This window comes from Cyanistes caeruleus, chromosome 1, assembly GCF_971803275.1.
Source record: "Cyanistes caeruleus chromosome 1, bCyaCae1.hap1.1, whole genome shotgun sequence".
NCBI classification, from domain to species: domain Eukaryota; kingdom Metazoa; phylum Chordata; class Aves; order Passeriformes; family Paridae; genus Cyanistes; species Cyanistes caeruleus.
This window is the reverse complement of record NC_141701.1, coordinates 103989091-104013583: the sequence shown is the minus strand read 5'-3', so window position 1 is coordinate 104013583 and position 24493 is coordinate 103989091. Positions and strand designations below refer to the sequence as shown.

Sequence of the window (24493 nt, the reverse complement as noted above, 5' to 3'; positions counted from 1 at the left end):
CTTTGATACAAAGATTTAAGTTAATTAGTCCTATACCTAGCCCTATCCCACCAAATAACTACTGCCAATCTGGTTTCTTTTCCTGGAACCCTGAATAAGCACCCACCCACATCACCCCCAGCAGCATCTTATGCCTTTTCAAGTGCTCACCCATCAAGCAAAGGACTGGGTGAAAGCCACCATACTGTCTAAATTAACTGCAGAGAGCCAAGGAGATGTAACTGAGCCATACTCTACATTAAGAGCAGGTAATGTTTCTGACAATAAAGAAGGGTTTAGAAGGGATGGAATTATCAGTGTTCACTGGAGAATGAATTGCATCTGAAACTGTGCCCTTCAGCAATGTGCTGTGTTGGAACTGAAATTGACAATTATAAAGCTGATCTACAGACTAACACAGTAGAAGTCACAAGGATCCTTATTGCATTCAGATGGTTGGTCCTATGCACTTGGTGACAGCCAACCTTTATGTTCTTGTATGCTAATGAAGGGGTCTTTTGTCAGGGAAGGACATCAAGTCTTTGGGAAGCTGCCTTCCATAGATACATCATGCCCTGCCCTCAAAAAGTTGGCATTAGCGCTAATGTTAGTGCAAAAAGATTACAGTACAGTAACAAAATACAAGGTCAGAGATGAGAGAGTTCACAGCAAGGATTTTCTCACTAACAAAATGAAAGCAGCTGTTTTGAAATACATATATTAAAAAAGGCAGAACTGACAAATTTTTTAAAAGACACTTAAGATGAACTCAAAACAAGAAAGCCTTGGAGTAATACATGAAGACGCATTTCAAGTGTCCCCAAGTCTGTTCTCTCCATTACATGACCATTTGTAAGGAAATCTGGAAATAATTGCCTTGGCTTTAGTGATGACAGAGCCCCTGGTACTGTCCAGCTGAAACTGCCTCCTTACTTTCTTCTTTCTTGTTGTCTCTGGCAAGTTGTTTCCATACTTGTCCTATGACGCTTGCATTTTTCACTCTCCCAGTATTAACAGGAACACACAAATCACTCAGTAAAAAAAACCTTCAAATCCTGTTGAAAGGCCTTCATTAAAATTCTATTAATATCTGTTTGTCTCACACTGTGAATAAATTGTTGACACTTCCATGTTCTTCTAAATAAAGCCAAAAATAAAGCACTGTCTTTCTGAAAAGCACTTGACATGTAAGAACAGCCAAGTTCTTGATGGAGCACACTATATTTTCGCTAAGGGCTCCACTGTTGAATATTCTGGCAGCTTAAGATGTTCGTCTAAACAGTAAATGCCGCGATAATGGATGCAACATTTCACAATTTAGTTGGGGATCTGCCTACACAAGACACAGTTGCTGAGAAATGGACAGATGGAAAAAACCAAAATATTTCTTCAGGCCCCTGACTTTCATTAGCTTTTCACTCCATAACCCTTAGAGTGAGATCATGAAGTTCCAGATAGGTTGAAAAAGAATCCAAATTTTGTAAATATCCATGCATTTACAAGTTTTCTCCCTTCTTCCTAGGTAGCAGTAACTTCTGCCCCTGTGTTAGGGTAGAATATAAATGGAACCTAGGTGGCATTTTCTAGCAGCACTACCATATGCCTTTAATATTTTACAGAACAGGAAAACATTCCCAAATCAATTACCCAATAGTTTCTTTGAAAAGGCTAATTTAAGCAGGAGAAACTGAATACTAGGCAGGTAAGTTAGAGGTCAGGAGTCTTCTGTGTCACATCAGATGTAATGTTCTTCACAGAAGTCTGTATGTACATAAGGGTCTTACTGCAGTTTTAGCCATTTGAGAAACAACACATCTTTCCAATGCTGAAGTTTGCACAAAAAACGCCATTATTCTAGAGAAGTGGTTCTCTGCCATGCAAAATCAGAATGATTTGGCTTTAGCTAGGCAACAGAGTTTCCCCTTATCCTTTCCAAATTTTTTACATCTCCCTTTCTTCATTTATCCTGTTATCCATTTAGTAGAAGTTCTCTTCCATATTTTTCCCCTTACCATTCCTTTCCCCTTTCCCCCTCTCTTCTGCTCCACAGAAGCTGCTAGTTTAGCATTTGTAGTAGCATCAGCCTAGCCTTAGATAGAGATGTGGTGGTCCAAGACTGCTCCAAGAGGCCTTCATTTGGGTTTTTTTCAGCAGATATGACTAAATCTCAAATCTGATTATTTTTATTGTTCAAAAGCTCAGAGTATGGAGAGTTTCTGTATAAACCCTCCTACACTTGCAAGCAACTGGTACAGAGGTCTGAGAGATTTGAGGTCAGCACTGGAAACTGCAGAGCTAAAGCCATGAAACTTTTTACCACAGATCAACATGAACCCTTCAAGGATACTTACTTCTGACCTTTATACTAACCTGAAGAATATGCTTTGTGAAGCTCTTTCATAACATTGAGCTTTACGATTTAGATCACTGGTATGACTTTGGCACCAAGCCAGGGAATATGTCACTTGCCCCATTTAACTGCTTGCCCCATTTACACTGACCTGAAACAACTTCAAATACAGGATTTCCAGGAGTGTGTGAATAAATCTCCTTAGTACTTTTAAAGTTAGTCAAATTTCTCACTGTAAAATTAGGCACTGCACCTAATTCTTCAGATCCACCAGGATTCGCTGTAAATATTTCCAGTCCATCCACACACAGTAATTTAGCCTTGGAGACATTTTTCTTCATCAATGAGTATACTGCTTCCTCTTTTCAGTGTTTCCAGCTACGAATTGAAGGAGCATCGTGTTCCCAGGGTACCTCCCAGGAAGGTTTCTTTGCAGAGCAAAAGCGAGGGTGGAATCATGGCTTAAATCCTCCAACATGTTGCAGCCAGAACAAAGTGAAAGCAAAGCGAAATACAACAAAAATGGGAAACAAAATATACAGCTGACACTTTCAGCATTACAGTGGCCAGAAAAAGCACTGGGCTGGGATTTTCCTGAACCTCACAATGGTGTGGCAAGCTGCAAAATAAGGGGAGGGTATTTTGTCAGGAGTGTAGTCAGCATGGTGCTGCTCCCCAGTGAAGCAGCCAAAACACTTGCCCACACAAGAGAAAAGTACTTCAAGTCGGCTTTGAGGTTTGTTAATCCACGTATGCAAGTGCCTTGTAGCACAGGACAGACACTTCACAGACTGGCCCTGCCTGAAAGCTGCAGAGAAAATAGGCACATAATAACAGAAAAACATGAAAGGTTGAGCAGAGAGAGAGAAAAGCATTAACACTGTTTCTAGATATGTTTGTACAAAGGAGCAAACCAAACAATTTTCCCTGTTTCATTACTCCTGAGCACAACGAGAGGGGTCCTGTGAATCACTCCAAGCACCTCCTCCAGTGGTGCCTGAGGGGCCACAGCACCAGACAGAACTGAGCCAGAGACAGCCATTAAAAGAAATCTACTCATTAAATCTTCATGCTCATACAGTGATTTAAGCCCAGAGCCTTGTAAAACAAGCATTTCAGCATATTTTCACATTTCTCCACCAGGTCCACTACATTCTTTCTCGTTACTTTTGCAAACACAACCAGTATTTTATATTCTCCAGTTCATTCATTCTTAATGCTTGTGATTCCTCTTATAAGGCTTGGAAATTGCACTTCTTCCTCAAAAGATTCTTTTTTTCCACTTGGCCAATAATATTTCTGCTGTCACAAGGTGGGAGCCAAAACAGCTTTGGTTTGTTTGCTTCTTTGTTTATGCACTGGCATCCTTGCCTTTCCTATAGATATCAAATGAAATTATAACCATTAGCATCTCTGGTGCAGGACAGTGAAAAGGTGTGTATGGCCTCATCTCAGGAAAATATGAGAATTTTCTCCTTTATCCTAATGTCTTCCTTACTTTAGAAGGTAAAGGAGAGGTATTCATCTTGCCTAACATAAGTACACACACAAGCAACTTAGATTTCCTTTGTAGATGCTGAAAGTAAAGGGCTCTAGCCTCTTATAATGCTTTATACCATGATCCATATTCTCCTATGAAAAAAAATATGATATTGAAATATGGTCTCTTTCCATTCACAGAGGCAGTCAAGGCTGACTGCTCAGATGTAAATGGTTATTTCATACTCTCAGAGTCAGATGAGTTGAGGTCCAGCCAATGCATCTTGATCACATAAAAAACATAGAGCACTAGAAGAAAAACAAGGATTTCCTTGCAAAGAAAGTTAGTATTTTCAGTTTGTGTCTTCTGAAACTGCATGACAAACAGAGATGGCACCTGGTAAGCTTTATATTTCCACTGTTTTCAACACTGGGAGCTCAGCTGATGAAAGAACAGAAGTGGGTGAATTTGTGCCACTACATTATTAGACCTTCGCTGTTCTCTGTTGCACAGCTGTTTACAAAAAAGTTCAAAAATTACAATTTTTTTTAAAGGAAGGATTTTGTACTTTTCTCTGCTGGTTCAAAATATAAGGCAGCAAGGACACAGTTGTTTGAGGTAAAATCCCTGCAGTTCTCCAGAGACTGATCTGGACTAACACCTAGAATTTCCAAAGTCATGGAACTGTCCCGACTTTCAGCTGCCCTCGACACCTTGGAGACACTCCTGGCAGTTTTCTGCTGCAAACTCAGCCAAGGAGAGGGTAGCAGAGGTGCATGGATTTCTTATTGCCTTTTTTGTGGTGTTATTCCCACATCAGTTTAGTCAATTTTCCTGTTTATTCACCTTGATTATATTCTGCTCAGTGCAGGAGAAATCACTCTGGGTTCAGATATCTCATGTAAATGCATAGCTTACATTTTTATTTTCGGCGTGGACAGCTTACATCTCTGTAAAATGCCAATGACTGCCGCACGCTGGAGGATGCTGGCTTTTTGCAGTAACTTTCTTCAGAGAAATAGATTCATTTCCAGTTTAGTGAACTGAAAGGATCAGGCCGTGTGGATGCAATACAAGGAGAGAGAAGGGGGTTGGTGACCTCATTTCGTTACTTTCAGTGGAACTGCATCTATGCTGTTCCGTAAAACTGCACAAATGTAAACGAGGTGTGAACTGCTTTCACATCTCATTTAGGTAACAGATGAGGCATGAAATGTGTTTCAGGGGCACGTGTACCAGAGCAGTATGCGAAGGCTTGTGACAATGAAGGACTCCTTTTATCACACACAAGAACCCTTTCTCAGAGCACTGGATTAGCTCTGAAAAAAATGTGTGAGGAGGAGAGATATCATCAAGAAATGGCACGTTGTCTGCTTTTATTAGCTATCAAAATATTTTGGATCGCAATCGAAGTTCCTGGAGTCCTCTGTCAATGCAAAGTTTGTTTCGTTTTCATTTCCCACAAAATAAGTCATCTCCAGATGGCACCAAACAATGAAAATAAGTGAGTAAACATAAAGTCTCTGCTCCTAGAAATGAGCTTCTGAGCCAGAATGCAGATTCACTTCTCTTGAAGAACATGAATCTAAAATAAAAAATATTCTTCAGCTGTTTTTCAAAAAAATACAGGTTGCAAGAATGTTCTTGCCAATCACACAGCACGTGTAACATCACAGGGCTTTATTTTTATTTCTAAAACACGTACAGATAAGGTAGAGGAGAGTTAACTCAGGTTTAAGGTAAATGAACACAGCTACAAAAAAAGTTGGGAAAATGGGAAGAAAAAAAAAGCCAAAGTCATCATAAAATAAAAAAGTAAAAGTAAAAATGCATTCTAAATCAGAGAGACTCTGCAATGAGTCTAATGCAACCCATGGAGAGATATTCACCTCCATGATATAGGTGAGCATAGAAGGATATTTGCTAGCAGAGAGTCAGAGGAAAATCTAAAACGTATTTTGATGCCAGTGGCAGAGTTGAAAAGTTCAGCAAAGGACACAGTCATGAGGAGAACTTCACTTGCTAAGGGCAGCAGAAATGTAGACATCCAAGAGCAAAGCAAAGGAAAACTTCCTTCGCATCACTGAGATAAAGAGTTCAAAAATGTTCTGATTTTTGTAGAAACCCACCAAAAGTCACTTCAGATGTCTTCAGCATTTATACCTTTTATCACAGAAAAAGTTTGAATATACCTGTTCAGAATTTGAAGTACTTCTTGAATTTTTCGACACTGTGAAACCACTAAAAAAACCCAAAACAACCCCATTTTTGCTCAATTAAGCACAATTCCTTTGACTGACAGTACAACTTTTATAAACATTAGAAATTAACTAAATCTTACTTTGTTAATCAGTGAAAATTATTTCTTAGAAAGCACTGCTCATGGACAGTGCTCCAAGCTTTGTCTTACGGTTTCTTGCAATGTCCTTTTTTTAATTCGGGTGGGGCACATCAAGTACACACACAAATTAACTACTGATGAGTAATGGCTTTACAATACTGAAATAACAGCTTGAAGAACCAAATACTTCAGCCATTACTTAGGCAAAACTCTCGCTAATTTGAGACTGAAAGGGAAATCTACTTGAATAAAACCTGCACAATCGAGCCAAAAACTGCTAATAAGTGAAAAGACTGAATGGAGAAACAAGGACTCAGAGTTCTGGACAGTGCAGAAATTACCTGGCAGAACATTGCTAATGATTCAGAGAAGTCATTGCAAACATTTTTCTTCTTGTGCTTCTCCCTCAAATTTAGGAAGCATTTGGGTGCTGTTCTTTATCATAAACATTCCCTCCTCTACCTGTTTAATCTAACTGGTACATGTCAAGTCTCCTGGATGATCACTGTCATTCTTTCAATTAAGTGATTATAAAACTCTTGCCTAGCTCTCATTTTCAAGGCTGCAGACTGCCTGCTTATTAACATTGCTCTTACCTCCCTTCTCAAACCTTCTTCAACACTTCTCCCTCCATCTTTTTCCTACACTTTCCTTAGGTTCCCCACCTCCCCTCATTGTTCTCTCTGAATGTCCTTTCTCCATCTTTACCTGAGAAAGGCCTGTTTTGCACTCAGCTGTGCCCCACAGAATCCACATGCAGCCAAGAGCTGCCAACAGACACCCACACACTGCCACCCACATGCTCCTGATTCATACCCAGCCATCGAGATCCCTTCAAAGTAAGTCTGTTGCCAATTTATCTCACTTTCAAAGGTGACTGTCATGACATGGCGTGTCAGCAGTCATCTGGCATTCACCCTCTTTTCATCTCTGCATAGAATTGGATTCACAGGAACACGGTCCTTATCTGTCCTTTGCAGTAGTTTTTCCCCTATACCCATTCAGTATTTTACTCACCTTCACAGATGAGCATCCCAAGGGCAGTAGAGACCCTGGGCATTACACTGTAGCTTCAAACCACACAGTAGAAATGTCCGTGTGTCTCTGCTTCTCCTTCTCCTGTTAATGAGTTCATCTGTCTAGATAAATGGCAGCCATCTGCAGATCTTCTCAGAAAGATCACAGCCTCAAAGATAAACAGTACAGTAAATAAACCTTTTTGTAGATAACCATTGTCTCAATTCATCATTTGACTGACTCTAAGACATTAAACTTATTTGCTTACATATATAAAAAGAAAGAAATAGAAAGACCAGAGGGTCTATACCAGAGACCTTTCTGGTATAGAAAGACCAGAGGGTCCTTTAACTGTGGAGAACTCAAGACACTTCAAAACATCTTCTCTCTCAAGGATTTTTTTTCTTTTCCTACCAGCATTGCTTTTCTTTTTTGTTACATCTTCTGCAAGGTCATCACCTGACGAGTGCCAGCTGGGCAGTCTGTTGGCAGAAGCAAGTAAGCCAAAATCACAGGGTCTACTGAAAAGTCATTCCTCTCTGTAACACCTGACATACTTCTCTTTTACCAGGACCTGTATATGCTGCTGATGTGATCGATTACCCAATATGGTTTCAAGGATCAGACAAAGATCAAGACTTTATCATGGTCCTTTCTCTCTTGCTTCAGTGATCAAACAGGTCCTGGCTGCAATTCTCTCAGCAAAGCATGTCCAGACTCTGAGTAGTTGTGTTTTAATCTGAAAGAGGGATGTTAGGATGGCATTTCACTGTCAGTGGAATATGGAGCTGAATGGCTTTTAATCAGATATATTCAAAGCCATTCAACGTTTTACATATTTTATTTAATGGCCTAGAAAATATGTTTTTTAGCATATAGGACTGCAGAATTAATGCCTGAGGACTACATTAGTGTTACAACTTCATGCAGCGGCAAAATAGATCACCTTTCCTGAGCATCTAATGAACAAATACCATTGCAAAAGGATCACTTATCTTCTATTAGAGTAAGAACAAAGATACTGTGCTAACACTCTGTTATTTGTACTTAAAGAAATGTACAGCATAAGCAATTATCAAATAAATCTATTGGTGCAGCAGAGTGCAAGTTTTCCAATGAATTGTTACTTACCTGCAGCATTTTGATCTTCTGAGGTGTGTTTGCATGAGGTGATGATTCAAGGATTCAATGAGCTTCAATGGCATTCAGCACACCTCAGAAATGTGATCTCACAGGTGTCCCTGTTCTGTGTTTCAGTCAATAGGAGACCACCTTACACATAACAAAGACCATGACTGAGAAACAGGAAGTATTATAGTTCTGCACACATCTTTTCAGAAAACCCGATTCACCTGAATGCTGATCAGGAATCCTGCCATTGAATTTAGAATTAAAAATAAAGCTAATTAACAATCAAAAAACGGCAGATTCTTTTAGTTCCAAAGCCTTTAATTCATGATCAAACATAAACCTTAAATGAGAAGTACTCTCATTAATCTCATTTTGCATTTATTCAGATTTCTCTTCCTACTGTGCATATCTTTTTCTTTTCCCTACTTTTCTCTCCTGAACCTCTGAGGTACTGTTTCACCTTTAAAACTAATAAAACTCTTTAATCATCAGGCTGTTAATTCAAATATTTCTTTTTCACTAGTGAAGAGAATTAACATTTTCTTCACTTTTCTGTAAGCGATTTGCAATCATCCACTAATCAAGATAAATAGAAGAGAAATCACAAACTACCCGAGGCCAAGAGTTTTGTACTTTGGTGCTTAATGACAAGCACATAAATCCATATATAAGTAACCAAATAAACAACCCAATTAAAAAAAAAAAGACAGAACTTCCAGCAATCCTCATTGATTTCCCTAGTCACTTTGTTTTCTTTATTGCTAGTGAAAAATTGAGTACTTATACACAATGCTTAACTGAGGGTTTTCACATTTGAAAATATTTACTTCAGAAAAACTATTCTGAGAAACTTCTGCCCCAATATAAGAAATGAAAAATATTGAAATTTTTATGACAATTGTAAATTATGGGATTAAGAAGATAACTTCGTACATCTCATATAATGTCAAACCTAATGATTCATGGTGCCACTGAGTTATGCATATTGACCTGAGGGATCCCAAGCAAATAGCAAATAAAAGTGTTCCTAATGACTGGCAAATCAAAGCATGCAGGTATGTATGCCATCAAAGCCTAGGGTAGCCGCTTCATGAGTTCACACTTGCTTTTGAAGCCAGCTGCAAGAAAATTGTTACTAGACTGAAACTCATAACTTTGTAACAGATTAGGGAATTCTTTGACAGACATTTCTCAAAGGGCCTCACCCTCTAATTGCTATACAACTGATCCCGCACAAGAGGCATTTCTAAATTCAGGGTCCTTAGATTTTTGTAGGTAACTGGTTTTCATCATTTCAAAATCTAAGAACAGGACAGGGAATGGTAAGACCTAAAAATATGCAAGAGTGATGGTTTGCCTTCACCCTTATCTGCGGTACAGATCCTCTGTAATCACTGATACCATAGCAAAACTTCTTTCATTACCATAATGTAGGAACATACTCCATTAGAAAAGCACCAAGAAGAATTCAGACCTCCAGAGCTTAGAACAAAAACCTACACCTCAAAAAAAGAAAAAAAAAAAGAAAATAAAACCATACTGTAGAATGACACATTGTCAAGGGGTTTGGCTACTGCTAGACTGTCAGGACATTTTCCTCCAGGCATTTCTCAGGTGGCTACAGAATCTTCCAGCTGAAACCTCTATGGCTCTGTGGCAATATTGACACATGGCAGAAGCACCAGTATCCGACCTATCTTTGTGGGACTGCAAATACAGGACGCTGTTTGCTCAGGAGTGTTATTAACCATAGAGTCTCTGAGCTCCAGTTGTTAGTAAACATTCATTATCAGAATCTTCTATGAAAATCAAAAGAAGGCAGCAAATATGACGAGGCAGTCTTTTCAGTTTTTCTTTTGCAACTGCCTCTTGGGACTAATTAGAGCTGCTTTTGTAATTCACAAGCTATAAATTCCTTCAGATGCTTTTGGAAACACTATGTGATCTCCTTGGTGAGATTCTGCTTTGTGCTGATACGGCAAGTCAGCTAAACTTCTCAAATCATGTAACAATCTGTCTGATTAACACAGAGAGGAAAGCCAAGCATGGTTACAGAATAATGGCAGCTGGTTTGTTAATTTGATGTTTCCCTTCCTCACTCACTTAAGGTTAATTGTACTTCCTGCAGAAGTCTACACTCCATTCTCCTGCTAGACTTTTTTTTAATTAGCTGAAAAACATTATCTTATTTAATGACTGACCACAGCTAAGAGCTGGAACAGACTATGCCTACATTGCAAAAAGAGCGACTCAGAGCCATAAGATTGGAATTGGAAAGGCCGGTTAATGTTGGATACCAAAATGCAGACATTGGCTCCTTTTGAAGGAAGAAAAGGATGCACAGCCATGGATTTTAAGTCACACCTGCAATTAATCCTTCCTTGTGGGCAGGTAGGACCCATCATCAGACACATGAGTATGGACCAGACCACTACAAAGGTATCTCCTGGACACAGATTTAGCAGGATCCACAGCCCTTACAATTGCCCCTGTGGGGGACAGCAAGCCCACAGTAGGAATGTAATGCACATTTGGGGTATAAGTCTAAATAACAAAAAGAACAGTTCAACCTTCTCCTGGTGTGTCTTCCATCTTCAGATTAGAGACAAAACACAGAGAAGTTCAGCAGACCACCGACAGAGAAAAGATTTATTTTTTTTTATTGCTGAGGCTGACACTGTGGAAAAATAAGAGAATGGTGATTGTGAAAAAGCAAGACAAGGCATCAGCAGCAGAAAGGGAGTGGCAGAGCTATCCATGGCCACCCATGTAGATGGCCAAAATCCAGCTGCATGAGGAAGACTGGGCTCTGAAGGAAAATTAACCGATCTAGGGTTAGTTGAATGGAATGGAAAAGACTAAGGGATATAAATAATACCTTAGCAAGATGCAAAGGGTATTTTAGTAAGATTTTACATGGAGATATGTAAAAGAGGCAAGATTTGAAGAAACAGTACCTTTTATTAGACAAGACTGATACAGCTTGGAAAAACCAAGCAGATCTCATATGCTTCTCCTCTATTTTTTTTTTTTTTCAGTTATACCCATTGACCTAATAAAAAATATAATTTCTTGCAAACCATCTCCCTCTTACATCCTAGGAGAATCACAAGTGCAATAACTTTTTACTATCATGCAGATTTTAAAAATATAATATTTAGCCTTTCCTGTAAACATATTTGGAATATGTGAAGGGTTGATGGATATTATAGTTGAGTTTTTATTTCCACAGTCTCCTTACTAAACATTATTGAAAACAGAACTAATCAGACTGGGATTTCTTTTCTTCTTTTTTTTTTTTTTTCCCTTCAGTCAGCTCCTTTGGTTGTAAAGTTTCTCTGTTTTGCTTAAAAAATAAAATATTGAGTAGGAAGAAGCAATATAAATGGATAATGAAAGCAAATTATTATAAAAATGTTTCCCCCTTCACTGCTACAATAAAAACAAATTTTATTATGCTAACAAAGCCAAATTGTCAAATACAGAACTACAATTTGGTTTAATATACCATTGCACACTGCATATTCAAAATGTCCCAAAGTGTCTTATAATAGTAAAAAAACAGCCTTATTACCATATGTGTGTGATTTCCTTATCAACCAAGCACTAAATTGAACAATTAACCATCTAATGTATTTATCAAAGCTTTCTGGATTTTCTTCTCCCACAGCTCTATACAGGGCTATAATCCTGAATTTTTCATTTTGATTTGGGTTTTGGGTTAGACCGTAATTTTGAGTTTTAAAGTGCAAGAACTGATCCAAAACTACATCAGCAGCTCTAAGTTTAGCCTCTGGGGCTATATCACTGTGAGTGCAATAAAGAGCATTGGTGAAGGTTCACAGGCACTGGGCAGTAATTGCCTTTTGCCTGCACACAGGCTCTCCAAGAGTCCCCAAGCCCACTTTGTGACACATGTCATCCTCTCCAGGGAGGTTGTATACTGCTACCTTATTCTGGAGTCTGTGAGACTCCAGAGTTTACAAACTCCTGAGTCTGTAAGGCTTCTGTAGCAAGAGATTAGGCACTGGATAAGATTGTTTACAAGAGCTATAGCCTCTGTATCTTTGAAACATATATTTAAAGACAGATTTTCAGAAGATATCTACTGTCGTGTAAAGACCAAAATATTCAGCCAGATTTGCAGAATTGTACCATGAAGATATCAATCAGTTCTAAAAATCCATATATTTTCCATTTCATTCCTATAAGTAGAAAATAATTTTTTACAAATCTGATGCTCCAGGATAAAGAATTCATCTTAGACTAGCTGTAATGTATACAATATCTAACCAAATTTCATATGAGTTATTTAAACCCTATGTCACTCTGTTCAATATGAGAGTTCAGAAATCTACCAGATAAAGTTTCTTAAGCCTATGTCATTTCTGCTGCATCTAACTTTTCCAGCTGCCTGATCTCAGTCCCTGCCATTCTCGAAGTTCAAATTTGGGCATGAAGTGGATTTTTTTCAAATGCAGCCATCAAACAAAACTCCTGGGCAAAGACAGAAAGAAATTAATAATTTGAGTCACACAAATTTTTTAGAAATTTGTAGCATACTAAACTCTAATCCACCTAATGAACTTAACTCCTAACCCCACTGAAATTCACATTCACCCCTTTAAAATAAATCCCACTCTGCACCCACAGTTAATCCTAAAATACAATCTCCTGTGCTGCTTACTTTTTGAGGCCTATTCACAACTGCAAGATGAATCTTTCAATTGCCTGATGTAACACACCCTGTTCAGTACTTTTGTGAACCACTGGCATATTCCTGACAAAAATGCAAGCATCTAGTACAAGTGTGCTGTCTTTCCTCCTCCACATAGCTACCTCTAGTAGTCAGATAGTTATTTCTAGCTACCAGTACCTTCCATCAGTAATGTCTTTTCCTGGTAACATTTCATCTTCATTTCAAGATGCTGAGGTCTTGGCAACACATACAGTAGATGTTGATCACATTCAGCTGGGGATCTTTTCATGTACTGGGTTAGTCTGGCAAGATACTCAGCTGCTTTTCTTGACAGCATCTTGCATATATAGCCCCTAAATGGTTTCCTTCCACAGCAGTGGGATCTACTCACCTCTTTCTGACCTAGGCCCACTGCTTATCAGCACTGCCAGGATTGTACTGAGGCTGGGCCATAGGGAAGATGAAGCCTATCTGGTCACTGATGTAATAATGCTCTCTGTAGTTTCTGTTGGCTCCTCCTTCATCCAGCAGTTCCACTAAGACCCTTTGGGCCTGACAGAGATGCAAGTTCTCTACACATCTTGAAGACATCTTGCATGGATGTCTCTGTGATACCTAGGGAGTGCAGGCCAGAGAGTCAAAACAGAAGACCTGAAGCTCAGAAGAAATGTTGGGTGTTATTCCCTGTCTACTCACCAGTGCAGTCTTATTGTGCCAAATACAACATAATACCTTCTAGGGGGACTTCTATGGCCAGTTTAGCAACTCAACATTAGCCACCTGCTGTCACTGCAAAGGCAGATCCTGAAGTCAACTTTAGTCGAGAAAACTCTATGCAACAGCTCAGCACATACGAAGAAAATAGCCCAGTCTGGAGCTTCCTCTCCACCTGTGCTATAAAACTCATTCAGTTTTCATCTGAGCACAAATTGTTATCTAACAGTTCTCATACAAGGGAAGTTTCAACTTAAGCACGGCTTCAGGGCCACACTCACACCACCATCGATCCTTTCTGTGCTGTCCTGCTTTTTTTCTTCCTGTTCATAACGTTCATAAAGTTTTCCTGTTTCTCATTTTATGGATTCTTTAAGGAGTGACCTTACTCACTCCATCACTTTCCCCAGAACTCATGCTCAAGAGCAAGACTTCCGAATTCTCAGATTCTCTGTCTCCTACCATTAAACTTTTATCTTAAGACCTTGTACTTGTTTTCCACTACTTGCTTTCCTCATTTGATAATTTTTATTTATTTTTTTCTGTACAGTTGATCTCCTCCTGTTTTTTGCCTGCTTTTCTCTAAGGCTGAACAAGATTTCTTAGAATCTCACCTGTAAACATATATCAGTGGTCATACCTTGGCTCTAATTAGTCAGTCAATTACGTTTCCAAAGTAACATAAGAAGGGCAGAGATCTCATCTTGATAACATAAATATCTATTCACTCCAGGAACATGCCATGAGGCAGGCAAGTCTGATCCATCAGGAACATCACTTTAAACCTTTAACAAGGTGCCAAGTAATTCCTCTCATAAACCTACCAAATTCCTTTTTTAAAACCTTCAAGAAGGGGTTTTCCACATTGCCTTGATAGTTGAAAACTTAATTCTAATTTCTAATTTTTTCTCATTGACAGATAGCATAGGCCTTTTGTACATTTATCATCATCATTCTTTGTCTTAACATGTTTTTTTTATCCTTCCACAGTGTTTAATTCTTGATGTGTGTGTGGATGGCACCCATTCCTGCTCATCCTTAATACTGCTAATCTAAAGGAAGCATATCCTTTAATCTCTGTTTGTAAGAAAAGGATCTCCATTCTCTTAGTTACTCTAATAACCTTCCTTCCTATCTTTTCCAGCTGGAATTCTCTGTCTTAAGTAGAGGTGATCAGAATAGCACACAGACTTCCACATCCATTGCAGAGAAGCAGGGCCTTTCCCTTCTATATCTCCCAGCAAAACCGAGGATCACAGAATGCCTTTCTCTGGTGTCTTACTGCCATTCTTTAGGGAACAGCGTACATGGATCCTGCATCGAGGACTTATACTACTTCTTTGTTTCCATTATGAAGCTTATTACAGTCTTGGTGGGATCACTAATGTTGAATGTGTCTATCAGCTCTTCTTTTTCTCTGTTTCTGCACTATTACAGGCAAGAATCTCAACTGGGTTTTCATTTTTTACCTTCAGTAAACATGAAAGAAAAAAATACAACTGATTCCCTCTTTTTTAATCCCTTTGTCAACTCATTATGAGGACTTGTCCTTCTTCCTCTTCTGTGCAGTAGTCAGGAAATGCAATGTCTAAAGACATTAGGTCTAAAGACCTAAAATCTTAAATGCTGCAAGATGTTTTGCTTCTGTTTTGCAGAGCACATGAAGTGTACTCTCACTTAACCGAGCACCAGCAATAGGCTTCTCTTTCAGACTTCTAGCAAGTGTTCCAGAGAAAAAAAGATCACGTCTTAGCTATCCTTTGCCAGCTCTTCATTCTTTCACCTGTCACCTCATCCTCCAAATCCCTTGCTCACATCTATATAGGAAGGCCACAGTCCAGCTGGGCAAAGGTACACACAGCAACATGGAACAACTCACCCAAAATGTTGTGATGTGCATATAAAGGCACTTTTGCTTTTCAAGTCTCAATCTGACCATGAGAAAATTCCTGTACCACAATGGTTCTTTGCAGCAGATTCTCTCCAGAACACTCCAGCCCTGGAGGACAGATCTTTTCCCCAGTATTTTCACTCCTGCTGCCTTCAACAACTTATAAACTAATCATTATGGCATACATCAAAACCTTCTCTGGAGAAAGGTTGGGGTCCTATTCATTTAATAGACACCAGAGTAGATCAACTCCAGATTTGAAAATCTCTGAGTGGCCCAAATTAAGTTATTTTTTTCTCTGCTTAGCCTTAAAGCCAAAATAGTATTATTTTCTTAATAGAAATACACCAGCTTGTTTTCTCTCACAAGCAGCAGCTCTTTAAGTAGAGAGCCCACACTGTAATAATTTACATTGGGAGAACAGATGGAATTGGAGAGGGTCAAGGCTGAGTTGCATGCTGCAGTTTTTTGTGTGCATTCATCTGTGCTACTTTTCCATTTTTGACAATGTAATCCTAAGACTATTGGTATTTTTTCAGACAGCGAATTATAAAGTTAAAAAGGTAACTGTGCTTAGCAAACAGATAGGTCATAAACTAAATTTTACTACACTGTGCCCTCTTATTTCAGTTAGAGGGTCCAATTATTAGTATTTTTAAAGACTTTAGAGAGCAATTTGTGAGGAAAATGGGGAGAAGACAATTTACACAAATTGCCTATGCTTCTGTTTTAAAAATTGCTTCAGTTAGTCCCCTAACATATATCGTTTTCTGAAGACTGCTCTTCTTCCATCAGCTGCCAGCAGCTTCAAGAAGCCACAGCACAGAAAGGGAAGGAAGAGGTACTGTGGGATCCCAGCCACAAAGGTAAATAATGCAGTTCATCCAATGATGATCCTACTTAATATTCTCCACCAGCTTTTTAGAAGGATCATATTAAAAAGGCATGTTGGTACAGAAACAATTAGAGCAATTTTCTTCTTCTATTCTTGCCTTTATTTCTAGATTAGTTGTAGAGATGAGGAAAGGAATATGTCTGCATAACGTTGCATGTCTCTCAATTATGTGTACAAACTGTGGAACTTTTTTAGTCTATGTAAACCTGATGTTCATCTGTGAGGGTATCTGCCTGTGTTATTCAATTTTTTTGGAACAGGCTGCCCAGGGAAATGGTGGAGTGGAAGTATTTCAATGACATGTAGATGTAGCATTTATACAAACATCACGGACTTTGCAGTGTTAGGATAATGATTTGACTCGATGGCCTTAAAAGTCCTTTCCAACCTAAATGATTCTATGATTCTAAAAGAAAGAGGAACATCAGCATAAGAGCATGATTTCTGATTGAAAAGGTGAACTTGGTTGTTATAGTAACTTGACTTTTGCAAAGCTCACTTTCTGACAAAATAGAGGTCTTTTGCATTAGCAGAGGAACTTTTGAGAAAAGATGTAAAATTATATGTGCAAGATATATAATTTGAGAAGTTACAAAAAAATCTTCCCTTTGTCTTTATTATCAAATTAAGGCAGCAAATACTTCTCTTGTCAGTGACAAAAGTAATAAAGCGCATAAGTCCAAAAACTTTTTTTAAGCTCCCCGTAGATACAAATGGAGGAGAGACTTTTTCTGGCTTCTCAGCAGCAGAGGTAGTTTAGCTGTTGGGGGTGTTGCAGTCTCACACACATTTAGATTCAGTATTCTGCCAAGTTCCCTATCATGTTGTTTTCTTAATAGGCAGGGCATGGGGGAGAGGATTGAACGTTCTATCAAAAAGACTCATAACAAGGTCTCCTTGGTTGACTTCCATATGTCCTTTGTAAGGGATCACATGCTTCTTTCCCTACTCCTTAAGTTCTTTCTGAAGAAGGGAAATTTAATACACCTAGGGAGACAGGAGCATGTGTGAAAGTCTTGTCAACTGCTGACAAAGTGTCTTGATGCAGACATTAATTTGTACTGTGTACTTGCTTTTGGGGGAAGATCAGTTTCACACATGTCCTGCTTATTTTTCTCTGACCTTTGAAGGCTAATTCAACATGTATACTTGATTAATTTCATGATCCTATCCAATCTGCACAAAGTGCTCTGTTTCAGCACGTGTAATTAGCCATCTTCTCTTTGCTCTGTTCCTATAGCTTGAATGTAATGAGATACATAATGCTTTCCTAATGTGCTAGAAATTTTATAGGGTTTTTAACTGTCAGTTTGATTTGCTTTTACTGTATGTTCTTTTTTTAAATTGATCCATTCTTTCTCTCTCAACACCCCAGAAATTAAACCTTTAAAAAAGCATTCTTTTTATCCACATCTAGCTAATATATAACGTGTATATATGACACCACCATAGAATACATATGCACAAACACACACACACAGCATATGTCTAATAGAAAATTTCCTCTCAGTATGCCTTCCCTGATGCCATATTTGGGTGTTAAATTCAAGCAAAATTCCACAGACCAAACATTATTCTCCAACTCAGATTTGCATATGTACAATCGACAGAGTGGGCAGTCAACACCCAGTCTCCCACCTTATCCATAAAAAACGTGCTCTGTTTCTGGGGCTAACGTCTCAGTTTTGCACATGCACAGACCAACAGACAATGAATGTGCCTGTAGAGATTAATGCATATTTCTCTCACAAGAGTTGCAGAAGAAAAGATCTCCAGTTTGGCAGAAGAAAGAACTCCATCTTGATCTGCTCAGTAAACATGATGCACATATCCCAGTTTAGATTTTCGTTGCATGTTGAAACTGAGATAAAAAAACCTGATAGAAAATTTTGGACACTAGCAACGTGTTTACTACAGCCTGATTATGGGTAGGGACTACAATCCTCTTTTTCGCAGCTTAACAATCTTTCCTGAAACATGACTTGTTTTAAACCTTTCAGAAGAAAAAAATGTCATGGGTATCACCATTATTGTAGCCACATAATGATTAAGGAATCTCCACAACAATCCTGAAGTTTATGCTGTTAGGATCAAATAGCAAGTCTTTCACCAGCATAATGAGCACTTATGTAAATAAAACCCCAATTTATTTTTTCAACCCTTCTATAACAAAAGCATATCCCTTCCACAGATCTACCTTCTCACAAAAGCCAGAGAGACACAATGATATTTAACAGGATTTGCCCAAGACTCCATAGCCTAACATCAGGAATAAGAAATGGGACCTCCTGATTCACAGTCCCATAGTCCAGTTCATAGACCATGTAAGTAAATATGTTATATGTGCTTGGGAAGAAATATTGGTTCATGCATAAAGCTACTGTAACCTCCTGAAAAATATCATAACTTGTAGAAAGGACAGTAAAGTCACTTAATGAAAGAGACTGTAAATAAATCTCCATTCCTCTGGAATAATGACTAAACAATCAGAAGATTGATTTTACAGTTTAATTAAAATTACCCAAGTTCTAAAAAGTAAATTCTTTATCTAATTCTTAATCAGCTCTAAGAAAGGCGAACCATTCTGTACATGCTTTCTTGCATTGTTCTTCTGCATTTACACCACAAATGCTCTGTCCTTTCTCAGGATTGAAATAGCTATTTTATCATGATCAAAGACTGCATATCTACAGCACTGACTACATCTGTACTGTCCAAGGAGTGAAAGCTTTGCTTCAGCTTAGCCACCTGTAAGACTGTGAAATGATATTGATTTATTCCTATTTTTCAAAGGGTGAGGATTAGCTGCCCAGGGAGACTAAATTCTGGACCGTTCCCCTGTGAAAAATCCAGCAGTAAGTTTGCAAATACTTGTTTGCTTAAGAGAAATATACATTTAAATACCTCTCATTTTGCTAGTAGAATTTATTTTAAGGAGAACTGGGTGAAATTTCTATTTCTACTTTAAACATAATAAACTTTTACAAGAAAGAGTTTATTTCAGTGACAATTCTATGAGAAGTGTGGACCAATGCCTTCTCCAGTCACTGGGAATCTGCACATAGATTATGCATATGTGTAACCATAGGATGGGATCTTGTAACAGTATTTGGTTGTTCTGCTAATTCCTCATGATAGATAAACAATGTGTTTCTTACTGACACTTCTCAGAAAGTAGATAATGCAGAAAAATTCTTTCAAGCCAGAAAGGAAAGAAGGAACCTGGAGGAGGGAACAAAAGAAAGACTATGTACCCCAAAAGAAAACAACATTAATCATCCCAAGTCACAAAAATATTTAGAAACTAGGGTTTGTGCTTGTAGCTACCTGCCCAACATACAAATCTGTCACTTAAATTATAATCACAAGCTAAACAGAGTGTGGAGATAAGAATTTAGGCAATGCCAATTGTTTCTGTTCTGTTTTAAAATATATTTTCTAATCTGGTTTTAACTTTTTATATATATCATTTATCTGTCTTTGGTATCTCCTTTGTGCTTCACTGTCTTTCTAACCTGTTAACTTGTCATTTATGCTCTCCAGTATCTGCTTCAGTTTTACACAGCTGCTTTTCTTGCATTCTTTTCTCTCATTCTGCACCTATGCTCCTTTTCCCATAGTTTTCAAAATGCAATGCAAGATTTTAATTGAAAGAGGGCAAAAAAATTTGCTCTTCTCTGTCACTGCCTTGAGATTTTTGAGACAACTGAAGACGGTATTTCAGAAAATAACTTCAGTTCAATCTTAACACTGTTTTGCCAGTCTGCATAGATTATTTCCATCTCTAAGTAGCGATTATATTTCACTTCCAGGTCTGAATATCCCCTCATGGTGTCTGTCCTACTGAGGCAGCACTAGTGCTGGTTCAGTTGTGTGCAGGAAAAGAAGCAGTGCCTTCTCTGACACCCGAGTCACTTGCACCACGCTCTGCTTTCTCTTATCTGGTGTAACTGTAGAGGAGGAACCCATGTCAGCTCCCATTTCTACCAGACATTTTAGCTAAGCTTTAGACCTGAATGTTTTTCTTCCCTTATCTGATCCCACTCCTTCACTGAAATGCTATGTCTTTTGGATTTAAGCATGTTGGCTGTGTTACAGATCCAGTCTGATTTGTGTGTGACAGAAAACCTGCTTTCATGATTTGCTTACTTCTCCATTTGTTTTCCTCTCATCTATAAATAAACAGTGCAAATGGTATATCTTTCTGAACTATTTCTCCCTGTCCCATGCCAGGGACAGGAGGGAAGGGGTGTGAGGGTGTAGAGAGAATCCATCCAGGACAACTGAGAAAACTAATATAGAGGATGGCATATTTTGGGGCAGTTGGTGTCTTCAGGAACAAGATAAGGACAAATGTTTTCTTTTGTCAATTCCTGAAAATGTAATTTCGCTGTCAAAAGCGAGCTGTTCTCTTTGGCACATTAGGAACCGAAAAACGGCAGAAACACCAGCAGAGAGTAAAGCATTCAGAAAGGGAGTTGGTGGGTGGGGGGGAGGACATTAGCTCAGCTCTTTACTACACGATATGTCTTGAAGACAGACCAAAGAGAGGATTACTATTGCCATCTCACAAGTGAAACCCATCCACGATCTTCCTGTGAGAAACGCATTTCAACGTTTTTTTGAGAATTACTGCAGAGACCGCAACTCTTTTGTGTGACTGGGTGTGACTTCCCAGACGTGAAGTGTTCTGCTACCAATCCATCAGAAACTAAACAGGCAAGTGTGAAGTGGTGAGGATAGCAAACAAATGTTTATGTAGTTGTACGCTGCACAGAAATGACTGGCAAAGAGAGACATTACAAAATGAAGTCTCTATGAACTTGAATTGCATGGTCTGGGAACGTGCCATTTTTGTTTGGGTCCTAGCGGTCTTATGGGAGTCAGGGGACAGGCACACAGCTCTTCTGATACTAGAGTATACATCTCCTAAAAGGATTTTTCAAAATTATTTTTCAAGGCTGGCTTGGATACCTCTCCTTTTTGCATTACATCAGCACTGTGCAGCTCTGCTTGAGCACCTCCCCTTAAACCAAACTCCCAGTTGGTTGGAAACACTGCCCACCTGTTTTTCTTTTTTTAAAACAATAAGTAAATTGGAAAACACAAAGGGATAGCCAAGGTCTCATTGGCAAATTTGTTTCTTTCAGCACTGAAGAAAGCAATCAGTCAGACCTGGCAGTTAGAAGCAGGAGTGATTAGGTCATTGTCCAACAGGAAATGATACCTTCTACTTAGCTGAACATCACCAAATATTTTTTATTTTCATACACAAGATCAGCAAGCATGAAGCCTGTTCATCTAGTATTAAACAGTAGAGGCTCAAATGTCTTGCAGAGCTGCTTTATAATTCTCTTTTTCTGCTGATAACCAAGGGGCAATGAGCTGAAAAATCAATGAATATCATGTCAATTCAATGTATATCAATGTTGTAACATAGCTTTTATTTAAGATGAGTTTCAGATACAAATAATATAAACTTTCCATGTTGAATCTAGGGCACTTAGCTAACACTTTGGAAACTAACATTGAAGTTAGAGTAACTGTAGATGTTGGGGGATAAAGCAGAGAGGGCCCTGCAGTAAATCCTTTCAATTTCCAGACTCTGCTGATTTCTGCTAACAAGATAGAAAGGCCTTAGAATTATTATCATTATCCGTCATTCATAAAACCATTGCTGTAGGGGGTGTATATTACCCTAAAAGCATGAGATTTTATAAAACTTGCCCATACTTGCAACGAAACTTCCTATCAGAAATTGTATTAGTCCTTTCCTCCCTGTGGCATACCAATTTCTCAGGTCTATCAACTGCTCAGCCATTCAATAAGGCAAATAAATGTCTGCTTAAGTCCACTGATCTTTCTCATTTTTGAGCTAAGACAGATTTGAGGACTGTGTTAAGCTTGATTTCCCTGATGGATGATGTGATGCCCATGCCCCAAAACAAGTTTTAGAAAATTCTGTAATTGGCTCAAAAGTCAACATTACCCATATTGAAACATCAGCATCTCAAGCTGTGCAGCAAAATGACGGTTGTATGCAGAAAGAACAAAAAAAACCCACCTCCTAAAATCTGTAAAATGAGGAAAATGGCCAGAATTACTGTGGCTGTCTTGCTCATTTCTTGACTGACTGATATTTGTTGTTAAAAAGAAATGTACAGAGGATTAGCCAGAGTGATTTGTTGATCACACATACATCCCACATTCAGTACTGTTCTCCATTAATGGACTAGTGGACTGACAGAACAGGAATAACAGGGCCACACCCTACTGACTGCTGTGTATAAAACAAGACTGGCCTTTACACCTATGAAAGAGTAATGATCAGAAATAGGAGGAAATAAGCAACTTTATCCAGACTTTTTCTAGTTAAAGGGACACCAAGATATTAATCTCTTATTACACCATGTAATCAAAGCAATGTTTACACAAAGAGTAAGAGACTGTGCCCCAGGACATGAACTAGCTGCTGCTGAAATTTAGGAGAAAAGTTCTACTGCGAATCTCATCCTTAATTGACTGTGAAAATATTTCTTGCACCTTTCACATAGGCATCTGTCTCTGTGCACCCTGAGAGGACACTGTAGTCTAACTAGAGCAAATGTAAGCTACTGATAAATTATTTTCCTTATTCTGAGTGATTCAGTGAGACCATAACCTGAAAATTCCAGAAGCATCTTTGTGTGCTTTCTTGACAATCCATCGATCTGATGGGTCAGTACCCAACTGTCTGTGCCCTGCATTCTTTTTCTGACAGCTGAACCTTTTCTCATAACAACAAATCCTACAAGAGACGACGTAGAAGCACTTGGAAAGCTGTGCCGATGCACGAAAACACCAGTCTGGTGTGACATTCATTTGTAGCTCCTAAGTCAGTCTTAAAACGCTCTGCCAAGTTTTTCAATTAAGGTCTAGAAAAACAAAATGTCCTTGCTGAAGATGTAACCCACTCACAACATGAAGGACAGGGGAGATAAGGGGTGTTGAGTAATGTCCCCATAACAGACTTTCAAGCAGCTATGCCCACCTACCACAGCAAACTTATTTATCCGCTGAAAATAAACAATGACACTTGTCTATACAAATTGTATGTACTCTCCAGATAAACAAAAGGTGTTTTATTTGTCAGGCCTACAGACACTGACTGGAAAACCTGTTCCCTCCTACATCCATTCCCTTTCCTCATCCTTTCTCCAGCAGGAGCTTCCTCAGAGCCAGTACTCTCTTACACTGCATACAAAAAAGTGAAAATATGCCTCTGAATAACCTCCATCTCTTTTGCTTATGTCTGTTCTTCAGTTTAAATCTTTGTCCCTTTCTCTTTTATGTCCCTTCATCTCTTTCAGCCCTTACTGGGCTTGCTCTTTCTTACCCCACCTCTGATTGCTGCCCAACCAACTGCTCAGACATAATTTTCCAGCTCCCAAATTTCCAAATACCTGAATCTAGCACTTCTTCACCCTTCCATGAACCTTCTTTCCCATCCATCATCTGCCTAGCAAAGGAGGTAGCAGCTACCATTTCTTGATGCTGTGTTTCCTTGTTGGAGATTTTTCACATTTTTTTCCTTTCTCCCAGTTCCTGTGCTGCACACCCATTTTGTTGTCAGTTCCAGAGGTGGAGAAACCCAAGAGGAGAAGAATGGTGCATAATATCCCATGAGAAGAAGCTGAATGCAGGCCTGCCTTCAGCAGACACAGAAAGCACCTAAGATATCTGTCACTGAAAGACCAATGATGGAGATATTTCACAAACGAGACAAAAAGTTTCAGAGTGCTTAATCCTCAGCTGAAAAGTCAGGGAAGTTTTCTTCCCAGTTGTACCAAGCAGGTAACCAGCCTGGCAGCTCATTTAGCCATGGAAAGATAGCTCATCTAATAAGGGCAAGAAGTTTTGTTTTAGAAAGGGACACCTTTGCAAAATCAAATCAGCCATTAAAACACCCATAACCCCACAAAACCTAAAGTTTCATGGAATTTAAAAAAAAAAAAGT

The 24493-nt window shown here is 38.8% G+C and overlaps 1 long non-coding RNA gene across 1 annotated transcript in view; it reads right to left on the bottom strand.

Moving 5' to 3' along the window:
* Positions 1-681: 681 nt before the first annotated feature.
* LOC111923632 (uncharacterized) overlaps positions 682-24493 on the bottom strand; it is a 135566-nt gene continuing 111754 nt past the window's right edge. Inside the window, exons 4-6 of the long non-coding RNA XR_015275195.1 lie at positions 8299-8439; positions 7168-7336; positions 682-5394 (exon numbers count right to left, since the gene is read on the bottom strand). This is a non-coding gene — a long non-coding RNA (uncharacterized LOC111923632). The remainder of the gene's footprint in view (positions 5395-7167; positions 7337-8298; positions 8440-24493) is intronic.